This window comes from Emydura macquarii, unplaced genomic scaffold (genome assembly GCF_026122565.2).
Source record: "Emydura macquarii macquarii isolate MOO-44397 ecotype Brisbane River unplaced genomic scaffold, CSIRO-AGI_Emac_v2 contig_561, whole genome shotgun sequence".
Taxonomy (NCBI): Eukaryota; Metazoa; Chordata; order Testudines; family Chelidae; genus Emydura; species Emydura macquarii.
Genome location: NW_027130698.1, coordinates 7432553 through 7445984, shown reverse-complemented (window position 1 = coordinate 7445984; position 13432 = coordinate 7432553). Strand labels below are relative to the sequence as shown.

Here is a 13432-nt window from a genome sequence, read left to right as displayed (position 1 = left end):
CACTAGAACTAGACTGGAATACAGTGTCCAGTTCCTATAGCCACAACTCAAGTATAGCTCAGAGAAGAGCCATAAGCATGCTTAAAGGATTACAAAATCTGCCATATAGTAAGACTCAAACAGCCCAACCTATTTAGCTTAACAAAGAGAAAGTTAATTACAGTCTAAATAATAACAAATATTTAATAATGAGCTCTTCAATCTAGCAGAAAATGTTACAAGAAGATCCAATGACTCGAAGATGAAGCTAAACAAATTCAGACTGGACATAAAATGTAAGTGCTTAACAGTGAGTAACTAGTCACTGGAACAATTTACCAAAAGCCACAGTGGATTCATCAACATGACCATGTTTAAATAAAAATCAGATGTTTTTCTAAATATATATGCTCTAGGAATTATTTTGGGGAATTTCTACGACATATGTTATACAAGTCAGACTAGATGATCACAATGGTTCCTTCTGACCTAGGAATCTATCCATCTTAAAGGAATGTTTGAATTCTGTGGGGATTTCTGTAGATTTAGTGTCATTTTATTTCAGTCTTTGTCAAGAAAACTAGATAGGCACCAAACAAATCAGAATTTAAGTTGTAGTGCAAGAGGGGTGCCTGTAAATTCAAACAGCGTAAACACTAATCCCATCCAGACTACTTTGGTTTTCAAAAATACATTTTTTGAGAAGAGGAACCGTCTGACTTTAAAGGACTTCTAAACTGATAGTTGTTTAAAGCTAAGTGGCTTTATTGTGTGAGACATTTCAAAGATACTTTTAGTGCTACCAGATGCTATATACATCAAAAAATAAACTCCCATTTGACAGCCTGATAAAGCCTCTGTCTGCTATTTCTACTGCTCCAATTGAAACAGGAGGAAGCAGGCACCAATTTTTGGTTTTGCTCATGGGTGCTGATAGGGGGCTTTGGGGAAAGAGAAGGAGTAAGGGCAGGGCGGGGAGGGCCTCGGGGAAAGAGTCGGAGTGGGGGTGGGAAGAGGCGGGGCAGGGCCACAGTCAGGGCTGGTCCCAATTGCCCATGGAACAGCTGATCCTCAGTGTCACCCTTCATCTGACTGCTGCTGAACAGCTGAGTCGCATGGCGCCGCTGAGGGCTGCCACCCCTACACATCTGATCTGTGGCATCGGATTTTTTTTTCTGTGTGCGCTTCAGCCCCGGAACACCCACAGAGTTGGCACAATTCACCTCTTGAGTCTTACCATTTTCCATCTTGCATGTGTCTTCATGAAGTGTGTATTGAATGTGACCCAATATAGCAGAGCCACTGCTGTTCATCATGAATCAACACTTAAAGGTCAAGAGAGGCTGATCCCACATCCAGTGTCAATGGGAGTCCCTAACACTGATATCAGCGGATGCAGGATAGAGCACCTGTGGCTTATTCCATAATCAGAGGCTGAGAGAGATCTTTCCCTTTTAATACACAATTCACTACCCTTTTATTTCACTTTGTTTTTAAAATAGAGTGCGCAAAACAGGCAGACAACTTAAACCAGGAGCCTGGCAAAATAGGAAGTTTCTTTTGCAATCTCATTTTTTCCCCTCCATTTCCATCTTTTCGATACACAGCTAATCTTCATGGAATATCCCATCCCATCTCTCACTATTAACTGGTTACTACACAGCTATCACAAAGGAACAGCAATGGGACTGTTCCACAAACATCTGAATACCCCTATCTTTCCTTTTTCCTTATGCTCTTACTCCATCAAGCATGACTCCCAATATTATTGCTTCTGTTGGCATCTCTGTGAGAAGCAATGAACAGCATTCACATCCATAACTTAAGAGGGGACTGAGTGATGTTCCCATGAGAAACATGTTTAAACAAATCTGACTAGTGTGCTGCATTATAGCTCAGTTCCTGAAAAGAAAAAACAAAAAACGTTTTCTTATTTAAAACTTTTAAAAAGTCCCTCTTTTGTTAAACTTCCATGTGTTAGTCTCCCCTCTCTCTCTCTTCCCCTTTATCCTCTGCCCTCCATTTGGTCTCCTGCCTGAATCACTCTTTGGCCGGAGTCTCCATTTCTAGCACATCTTAAAAGGTGCAACAAGTCATTCAGAAACCAAAGACAACATATGTCACAAATTTTACTTTGAGAAGCAATATAAGCCTGAAGTGTTGTACATCTGACATGTTGTCCTACTTTACTGCAACCACTGCTCCCTAACATTTCTTTGCATTTTCAGTTTTGAGCCCTGACACGAGTTGATTGAACCTCTGCAATTGCCTATAAAACAGTGAAAGGGCTGTGTGTCATTAGAAAGATGCAGAACATTTCATGCTTTCATTATAATGATGTACAGGGCTGACAGACTTGAATATTTTAAGCACTGCTTTGAAGCAGAGGTAAGGGGCATGGTACAGGGGGAGCAGGAAAAAGATGTGCTAGTACTATATAAGTCATGTATCAAGGCCACAATGCTTTTCATTTTATCACACAGTTGTTTCCTCATTTTGACACTGCATTCAGATTGGATTCTTTATGTTCTGGATATATGTGAGACATGGTATTCATTTTGTTTGAGAAATTGAAAGGTTGATGCCTTGGGTGTGATTTTTGAACAGTCTTGAAGCATCCCTTTTTCCTAAGCTCCCATCCAAAGATGGAGGCCTTAAAACAAAGCATAGAAATGTTCATTTGTGTACTAGGCTGTCCCCCCTCCATTCCTGATGGCTGACATATGAATTTTATCTCCCTAAATATATCCAGCAAACATTGATGCTTCATTTTATTTATTACAAAGGACTATTACCCAACAAAAACAAGAATGGTTGTTTACCGAAGTGTAAGAAAACAGAAGGGCAGGGAAGTAAGGGAGGCTGCAAAAGAAGGATGAAGAATAAAGGAGGAAAAGTGAGGAGGAAACAGTGAAGAGAATTTTTTTTCTTCATAGCCCTGTTCAATACTGTCCTTTGCCTTTGCTTCTCTGGCTAGTCTCACCACCAGGTTTTGTAGTCTGTCTCTTTCTCTCTCCATTCATTTTCTATTTTCTCCTTTTGTCCTGTCTCAAGCCCTTTCATTATTTTTAGTTTTATGTCTTCCCACTCAGTTTGTATTTCTGTGAACTCTTTATACTGCTCAGCAAGCAGAAATACTGAAATCTTTCCAACTGCCCTTTTCTCCCCTCTTACTTCTTGGACAAATCCCTTCAGGTTCATGAAGATGGGTAGAGTCAGAGCCAAGTGGGGAACAGTTTTCTCATCCTGAAAATGTTTGAGAGGTTCAATTGTTTCCATCTCAAATTGGGATAGAAAGTTAATCATAAGTATTAGTGAACCATGAAGCCAACTTTCTGGTCAATCGAACATTAAATGGTTTTCAGTGTAGCTTAAGTGTCTAAGTCATCATGAGCTGGAAAAATGGATGTTTTTATCTGAAGTGTCAAAACAAAAAGTTGATCAAGTTTTGAAATTAAGTAGGGAAATTCAAACCTGAACCTGTTTCATGAGCAGTGTGTGTTGATAAATTGGCACTCTCCAGAAATTTTCCAACTAACATTTTCCCCCTCAAATGCTTCTAGTAATGAAAAGGGGGTGTTGATGATCAAGTGATCAGGCCCAGTGGTGAATGGGAGAGTCTGGCCTTCCTCTTAGAACTGGTCTAGGAGTCCAGGAAGTGAGCTCAGGGTTAGCACCAGAGGGGCAGAAGCCAAGTGCCAGAGCCAGACAAGACTCTAGTTTACCCTAAGCCAGAGGCAGAGCCAGGCAGAAGCTAAAAGGGAACAGAGACTGGAGCAAAGGCAAGTGCAGCTGTGGGTATGGGGCCAGGCTTATAAGAAGGACGGCTAAACCAGCAGCCTGTCAGGGGCTGTGGTCACTCCAATCTAAGGCAGCACAGTGGGGCTCATGGACTGCGCTTAGGGTTGTCAACTTTCTAATTTCTGAAAACTCCTGCGCTCCCCCCCACCACACACACACGCTCTGCCTCTCTCCCCTTCCCCCTCACTCACTGCTCTCCACCTTCCTTCCTTCTTCCCACCCACACCAGCTGAGCTCCCAGGCTGGGATGAGAGCTGCAGTCTGACACCAGACCCTGCCTGCCCACAAGATGCAAGTGGTGTAAGCCAGAGAGACCATGTAAGGGGCGTGTATGTTAGAGACATGCTCAAATTAACACCCATAAACAAAAAGAGGAAGCTCAGGCTCAGAAAGTCTGGTCATGCAAAGCCCATTCCTGACAACTAGGTAAGTAAAAGTCCAACAGACAAGACTGAGGGGAAAAGACAGAGGCCAACCCAAAGTGGTGGGGATCTCAGAAAGGAAGACACGTTAGCATGTGGTGTGATAGAGCATTGAACAGAGCACTTTGGGGGGAGAGGACTCAGAATGGACCCACAAGAAAGGTGTTTGTATTTGTTTTCTAGGTTTAACTTGTTTATTGGTGAAACTGTCCACATCCGCAAAACTGAATTGATTTCCATTTACATCCAGGTCTACTTCTGGTCCTTGCTAGACCCCAGATATGTCAGTCTAGTCTGGAAGGCTGTTATTTTACTTCAGGCCTGAATCAGTAAGCAAGTTAAGTGGTAAAGTTTCAGCTCAATAGTCTCATGAGATTTCATTCAAACTCTGCTAACTCAAGTTCAGAGAGCTTGGATAAGCTGCAGCTAATAGAAAGTTGTTTTTTTCTGAACCCATACTCTGAACCTTGTAAAACTTGTTTATTAGTATAGTATTTAAATACTCTTTCTTGCATTTCTGCTCTTTGCTGCTGTTCCTATCTGCCAAGGCTTCATCTGACGGGTCTAAGTTTCTATACTGCACCATCACCAGGATATCTTCAGCCTTAACTGTCCCAATATTTTCTAAGTCCCGCTGTTTTCCTGAAGTAGGTTTTCTATTGATGGAGAGCTGTTACTTCTGGTGGTGCAATTTCAGATGTTCAAGAGAAGAAGAAAACACTGAATAGTAATACCCACAATGGGGTAAGGGAAATGCTGCGGGTGTAACATGGGGACATTTTTTTAAAAGAATGACGGAATTGTTAAAAATGTTGGTACTGTCGTCACAACAGTCAATAAGGCAACTGACATGAGGGAAGGTTTTCAGATTCAGGCCATATATCTAGAAAGTCAACATTTGTCTGCAAGTTCTGTACTAACTGAGATATTGTTAGAGAAAGAAATAGGGAAACTAACAGTGACACTATTGAGAAATGTAATAAAATGAAGTTTTAGAGACCCAAATTTGCAAGCAGAGCTGGTTGAATTAATTGGGAATTTATTCTTCTCCCCGCCCTCTCTGTTTACATATTATTCCTAAACTGATCTTGATCTCTACAGATAGAATTGTTGTCAACTGTTTGGACAAACAGTTTGTATAGCCTGTAGGTTTTTCCCCCACAAACTGTTCATTTCTATTCCACCTTTGATTATCTGAGTAATAGGATATAGTTTCTCTTCCCTCGGTAGATAACTGCTAGATAAGTAACTGAATAAATAGTGAACAATACTATTTCAATATTTTTCTTACAGAGTTTGGGATCAAACACTGGCACAAATACCTGTAGTAAAAATACTTTCAGAAAAACAAATAAGACAACAGATTGAAAGCTGCATTCAGTTCAACAAACTAATCTAAGCATTTGATCAACTGTATTTAAGAGCAGTCTAAATTACATCCGTCTCTCCCATTCTGAAGCTCCTTCCGGCCTTTCTGCATATGGAGCTTGTCATTCTTATTCTTCATCAAATCCTGATACAACTGCTACAAAGCTCTCCATACCCTATTTATGGTTTACTACAGTTTATATTATGAGGCCAGAATGCTTTTGTGTTAGGAAATGCATACATAATAGTCCTTGCCCAGAACTATTTGCAATCTAAATAGATAAGTGGGAGAGAAGCAGCATCATTATATCCCCATTCTACAGATGGGGGAATTGAGGCAGTGACGCTAAGTAATTTGCACAAGGTCACACAAGAAGTCTGTTGCAGACCATGGAAGTCAACCTACATTTTCTCAACCCCAGTCCAGTGTATTGACCACAAAAATAGCCTTCCTTTTTGATGTTGCATTTTCCAAAGAATGCCAATCTAACTGATCTAACCAATGATGATTTAGAATTGATGAATTAGTATTCCAAGTGTAGCTGTCCTGGTGACAGGGTCAGCTGCACCTTTGATTCCTCTTTCATCTGAAGGCACTCCAAAGAACTCATGGTGTCTTCACCTCTCTCAAGATTTGCCCACTCTTGACGCAGTTTTAGTCTACAGCACCCTGTGTCTAAAATGTAGGTCCAGCTGGATTTGATGCCTGTTTCCTTTGGTGCTTGTGACCAGTAGCGAATACAGTAACCAGTTTCTTAAAAATAAAGTATTGTTTGTTCTTAATAGCAACAACAAAGCATCACATAAGAGTACTTATCCACATGCCTATCTTATTCCAGATTCCTAGCTTCTGGCAGTGTGGGTATCTCTTCCCTTATCTCCATCTCCCAGTCCTTGAGAGACTTTTAAATCCAGCCAAAGACTTTGTTCTGCATTTCCACATCTCAGATCTGCTTCCCCAATCTGGTCTGAGATCATAAAGGTATTTGAGGTAGAATTTCAAAGCAGCTGACTCTTACACACTGTCCAAGTACTTGAGACTATGTATCAGGTTCCAGCTCCCAACTTCCTACATGCATTTATTGACAACCCTGCTATTACATTAACACACCATGTCAAGATAGGGTATTGATAAATTATTAGGGGCAGCTTTAGATCCATCATAGTAGCCTCACTATTCAGTGTGGGAGAATCCATGTGAAGCAAAAGTAGTCTTTCTGCTAATTTTTCAACCAAAAATTAATCTGCCACTTGACTTGATTTTTACTAACTTTACAGTTTTTTTCACCAGCAATTTTCAGACAAATTCTTAGTACATTTATCATGTAGAATAATTCCATGATGAAAGCCTTAGAATTGAGGTAATCACTGAAGTGTAATGAAAAAATGAAATAATGTTGATGGTTAATTCTGGCAAAAGTTGTCAGATATGCTCACAATGAAGCATGTATAAAGAGAGTATGTTGCATATAGCACAGAGTGCATCTTCATTTATGCTGAATTAAAGAGCACTGTTATGACCCACTTTCTCAAAAGGGGAAAGGACAGATGAAATTGATGTATAATAATAGCAGTGGTGATAAATACACCAGCTGAGGTCTTTTAAGAACGCCTATGTATATGAACAAGGTCATGTAAACAAAAAAAGCAAGGGTGCAAAAGAAACACAAGACTATAGAATGAATCTGAGTCTGAAAAGTGATAAAGGCCAAGGTAGAGAGTGAAATATAGATTGCATTAGGACAGGATTAAATAAGCAATATTCTAAGTACAGCACATAATGAACAAGAGGTCAGTGAAGGGGATAGAAGAATATTTAAGTAGATGCAAGGAGAGTAACTTACTGACAAACAAAAACCTTTAAAAAATAAAACTAAGATTCTTTGCCCTTATATTGAAAGGAGACTAGTGAGGAGAAAGTGGTGCACAGGATGGTATACTGACCCCCCAAAAAAGTTAACTAACTCCAGGGCTAAATAGGATTTCTAATGTCCAAAGAAATAAGTGATATGGTAACATTTTTAAACACTTTAGTTTACTTAAATTCTGCAGCAACTTCCATGGCTAATGTACTTCAGTGCACTATGATAACTACAACTGAGCACTGAGTCCTGAAAGAAAACTATGCATGTTCAGAATTCACTGACATTGACGGAATGATGACAGTCTGACAAGAAGCACCAGAGTGAAAGATGACTAGAAAGGGATATGGGGGGAGAAATAATGATGAAAAGGGGGAAGCGATGGGGGAAGTTTAAGTTGAGGAGATATATATATTTACTATGCAGTATCCATAGGAGGAGGCAAAGATGCATGAAAAATAGTAATCCGAAGATTCCACAACACACACCTTCCCCCTCCCCAGGACAAAATAGTCCCTGGCTAGCCTAAGGCCAGAGTAGCTGTATCTACCACCTCTTCGCACCTTTAGTATAGAGGGGGACACGTCAGTAATGGGAAAAGGCACTGGAGAATATTAAAAAATGGCAGAATTAAGAGCCACCCTGAGGCTGCTCTGTTTTGCAGTGATTGAAGCAGCACAGAAATAGCTTTGACCACCTCCTAACTGTGCCCAGCAGAGTTCTAGCAGCTGATGATCTCACCCATGACGTATGGTCTTGAGACAGGAACCATTTCAGAGAAAAAAAATATCTGCCATCATAAAGAGGGAATTCTTGAATACGTTCAATTAACTTTAGTGCTAAAATATGGATATAAATGAACACGAAACAGGAGTGCTCAGGTGACAAAACAAGAACTGTAAATGGATTCAGTAGAAGATAAAAAACCAAACCAATTACACTTCAAACTCTAACTTTGATTGTGCATTGGTTGTTTTTGTTTTGGTTGTGCATTGCAACGGAAAGGCAGGGCTCCAGGAGTTGGTCTCTTCCTCCACTACTGTCAGTGCTGGGCCACCAAACAGGAGCCATTTCAATGTGCAGGTTCCATCATTTAATAAAGGGTGTAAGTCAAATACATCTCAGAAACAGACAGTAAGGCAATTAACAGTTCCTACAGAATGCTTCTGGAGGTGAAGAGGTTCTTAAAGCTAATCAATATTCAAACTTACACATACACAACACATTTTTGGACTTGGATTTTCACTAACAAGACAAAGACTCTAACTTCTATAGAAGGGCTCTTTTTAAAACTGCATGTGCATAAATGTGTCCAAATGCAGGAGGTGTGTTCATCAGTCAAACTGACTGTGTCAGCTACCCCATGTAGGAGTTCATATACAATGCCATAAATGCATGTCTGAAGTTAGTTACCTAAAATTAATGGCTAACAGTTTCTTACTATTACTAATACTATTATGAAAAAAGTGGTTGCACATGCACAAAAAAAGACTCCTACTGTTAAAGGATATTTTTTTTAAAGAGAACATCAGAACATGTAATTAACTAAACAGGCACATTGCACAGCAAAAATAGATTGCTTGTTTGCTGGGTTTTTGAGGGGTGGGGGAGTATTTTTGCGGTAAGACAAGTGTTTACTGAAGAGGGAGAACTTTACAAATAGACACGTAAGTGGACCAGTAAGGTACTGATAAGTCATTGTATGCAGAGTTTAAAAGTACAAGCAAGATAAAAGGAAAACAAAATACTGAGACCAACAAATAAAGGCTTTGTTATTTTAAAAGAAAAGCTGTCTGAGTCAAACAGTTGTCATGGTAGTCCTACAATGCTGCTTTTGAGGCCCTGTTTCTTCCAATTCTGAAGTACTTGGGCAGAGAAAAAATATAAAAAAAACCAAAAGTTCATTAGAAAGTCTTTGATTATGTAGTTATTAAAACAATTTTGAGGAAAACAAAGTGTCCTCTTACACTGGAAACAGTAGAGAATAAGATTAGGTACAACTGAAGATGGCAGTCATACTAGAATGCTTAATTATGATAATGGATCAGGTGCATCTGTTACAAATACATTATGCTCAGTGGAGTTGCATGAGATTTGAATTTGCCTTGTATATGTATTCCCCAAGTAAACACATCATAGGCAATACCCTAGGCAGTTTGTGTATCCTACCCAACTACAGACAACTGCTCATAAGAAGTTAAAGAGAAAGTAAGTCACTTGTGTAGGTTTTTTTTAATTGAAATCTCATTTTATTTTCAATCATACCTGGAAACAGCTTTCTGCCACTTTTCCATCCTCTCCCTGACCTCAGGGGCACCCTGAGACTGAATCAGGATTACTCTAATTTGCACAGGTAGCATTGCCCCCCTTAAAGACTATTGTCAATATAGAATCCCCTGAGTGCAACATGCTCTGGCCATGCTTCTGCTACTCACAGAATGCCTTCTATATCAGGTGGGTGAGAGGGAGTGCAGAAGGAGGATGCACAGATAAAGGTGATAAAAAATTATAGTGGGGGTGCTGAAAGCGGAAACCATGTATTTGGTTGTTATGACTACTTCAAGCCAGGGGGTGTTGCCACACTACTGACCACAGATCTGACTACCCTGGCTTCATACCATCTGGGCATGCTCTAAAGAAGACGGCTCCCCAGCTGGCTGTTCAAAGTGGCTTTGTCTCTTTTGTGCCTCCAGTGTAGCATGAGGATTTGGCCTATTCCTGTTACACCAATTACTGGAACAAGTGTGTTGAAACCACAAGATGAATGAATTGCTTGAGTCATAAAAGGCTTGAGTCATAAGAATTAGAGGTGCTTATGTACAACATTCAGGGGTGTCCATCTAACCTCTGTCTTGTCAATTTAAATTTTCTCTTTAAAGATAAATCCCTTGAAAGTATCATGGTTTTAAGTGTTTAGATGAAAAAATTAAATGAGAAAAGTTTCAGCTTTCTTAAATTATAATTTTTTAACCTCCTTCTCTCTTGAATCTTCCTAAGAGTGCATAGTTGTGACTGGCAACAATCACAACCTTAGTGCTGCTTGGATACAGCAATCTTTGTCCCACTCCTGACACTCCCCAAAGGTTGCCAACCTCACTAGATAGGTCTTCAGTAAGTCAGCCCTCCAACCAAGACACACACAGTAGACCCTTTCTGAAGTAGCAAAGAGTTCAGCAAAGATGCACTCACCGGCATCTTCAGCACTTTTCTCAATCTTCTAAATGAGCCTTAGCCCTTTTTCACATCTTAGGCCACTTTGCCAGTGGCTAGTAGGGTAACCCAGACCCACCCACTACTCCAGGCTCCAACCCAGGGACCCTATAATCAGCAACCCCATACTGCTTCCTTTACATCTTCCCCTTTACCTCCACCCAATTACCTTAGGGTTAGAGTTCTCAGGTCCTCCCATGCCCAGCTTTAGCAACCACAGCCCACAAAAACTTCTTTAGCTGGAGAAGAGCCCTTTTTCTTCCCCCTCTGGTCTCACAACAGAACTGAGCTGCTAAGCACCTGCAACTCCTTTTATCTGATCCTGCTGGGCTCTGGTTGGCTGCTTCCATGAAGCTTCTCTAGGCAGGTCTGGAGGACCTATCTCCACTGCCCCAGGAAGGAGCAATGGGTAGCAGGAACTCAGGGCCTCCAGCAAGGGGCCACAAAGGGCCAGGTATCAAAAAATAACACATTTGGGACATCTCTAAAAAATGCACTTTGTTATGGGTGGTAGGTTACCCTTATGAGAGATTTTTTTTGTTTTCACATTCTGTTACAAAGGATAGCATAATGTGTGATGTATCATAACATTAAAAATAAGTGACATGTAACTGTAATTTTTCATTGAGTTTAAGGCCTGAAGGGATCATTAAATCATCTTGTCTGACCTCCTGTATGTTACAGGCCATTAAATTTCACCCTGATACCTCTGTATTGAGCCCAGTGTTTGACTAAATCATAAATTATATTTTGCTAAAGTAAATCTTCCAGAAAGCATCCAGTGTTGATTTTAAGACTTTGAGAGAATCCATCACTTCCCTTGGCTGTTTGTTTCAATAGCAAATCACACTCACTGTTTTAAATAAACAAACAAATGATAATCATTTAAAAGTGCCTTTTTATCAATTTGAATTTGTCTGGTTTCAGCTTCCAGCCTTGCTTCTTATGTCTTTGTCCATTACATTAAAGAGTCCTTTAGAGTCTGGCATTTCTTTCCCCTGCAGGTACTTATATATTGTAATCAAGTCACCACTTTAATCTTTTTGATAAACTAAACAGATTGAGTTTTTAAAGTCTTTCAGTCTGAGGTATTTTCTCTCACCCTTGAAACATTTTTGTGGCTCTTTGTCTCCAGTTTCTCCATTTTCCCCACAGCCTTTTAAAATGTGAACTCCACAACCTAAAAAACGCCTCTCTACTCACTACTCTTCTGTTTATACATCCAAGGATCACAGCCCTTTTTGCCTCAGCATCACACTTGGAGCTTACCTTGAATTACTCATCAGCTATAACCCTTAAATCCTTTTCAGAATCAGTTTCCCAGGATACAGTCTCCCATTCGCTAGTCAGAGAATAACAGAGTTTAAACAAAGAAGAGACCGCCAGATCATCAAGTTTGACCTCCCATATATCACAGGCCCCACACTAAACCCAGGCCTGTATATCTTGTTCCTAATTGTATAACTTTGCTTTTTCTATATTAAAATGCAATTTGTTTGAATGGGGCCCAGCTCGCCAAGCAATGCAGATCACTTGGTATGACTGCCCTGTTCTCATCCTTTACCACTCTGCCACTCTTTGCATCAGTCATGCATTTTATCAGCAGTGATTTTAAATTTACTTCCAGATAAATGACTATGTTGAATTGATGGCTGAACCTTGTTTTAACTGGACTCATGGCTTGTGTGCACAGCATGAGTGTTGAGGTTTTCTAGTAACGGTGCGTGGGTGGATGGGAGTGTAGAGGATACAAAGCAACCCTGAAAGGTTGTAGTTGTGAGTTGTACCTTTCTATTTGTGCAACAGAAAAAAAAATCAGGTACATTGATTTTAAGTTTGATAACTGGGAAGCAGAAATGTTTAATTTCAGGTAGCAGGGGTGATGTAGGCTGAACTCCTTTGGGGCATAAATTTTCACCTATTTCACTAATGTATTGAAATTAGGTCTTAAATGAACATGAATGGCTTGTACAGCTTCTTGGTATGATATTTCTGTGTTCAATATTCAATATATAGAGATGTAATGACCTGTGGTTGCTAGCAAATGGAAGAGCTGAATTTGTTTCCTGCATCTATCTTCTCATCGAGGTTGCCTGCTAATAAATGATTAGATATATCACATTGACAGGACCGTATCGTACAAGCAAATTTCTGGAGAGTTCACAGATTTGACAGTAGTTTTACAAGCAAATCTGCCATCACAGTGGGCAAATTAATGTGATGTATGCCAAGGGGCAGTAGAAGTAGATTTTTTTTAAAAGTCTCTCTTATAACTAGTTTGGATGCTGAAGTAGTTCACTGTAATAGAGCCATCCCAGCTTCCGTTGCTGTACTCTATCAGAGGGCTCTGTGACACAACAATGCAATCAAAGCATTCCTCCGACATAATCAATGCCAGAGATATTTGGGGCCCAGCATTTTTGTCAAATGCTTTCAAGTATAGTAGAACAACTGCTCCCACTTCTTTCCTCAGGTTTATAGGGACAGAGGGCCATGCAGGAAGCCCTTGTATAACTCCTTGATTGCCTTTTATGATGGTAGCATCTCTGATCCCTGAAATCTGGGGGATAGGTCACCAGAAAGGGGATGGACAAGAAGAGGATTCCGGGCTTTTCACTCCCCGGCCCCTAGGCTGTATTGGTTCATCTGCTCAGTGTTCGTGGCTGGAGAAGGCTCTGCACCCCCTTCTACGCAAAGAGTAGCATCAAGAAAGCTAATCTGTTGGAGGCACAATGTCTGTAATATTAGCCCTGATACAGTGCGCTCTGTCCTTTCTATATTCTGGGCTGT

At 40.3% G+C, this 13432-nt stretch overlaps 1 long non-coding RNA gene across 1 annotated transcript in view; it reads right to left on the bottom strand.

The window, feature by feature from the left end:
• The window catches only part of LOC137147667 (uncharacterized), a 67673-nt gene extending 56826 nt beyond the window's left edge, over nucleotides 1–10847 (bottom strand). The window contains exon 1 of the long non-coding RNA XR_010918295.1: nucleotides 10812–10847. This is a non-coding gene — a long non-coding RNA (uncharacterized lncRNA). The remainder of the gene's footprint in view (nucleotides 1–10811) is intronic.
• Between the last annotated feature and the right edge of the window lie 2585 nt (nucleotides 10848–13432).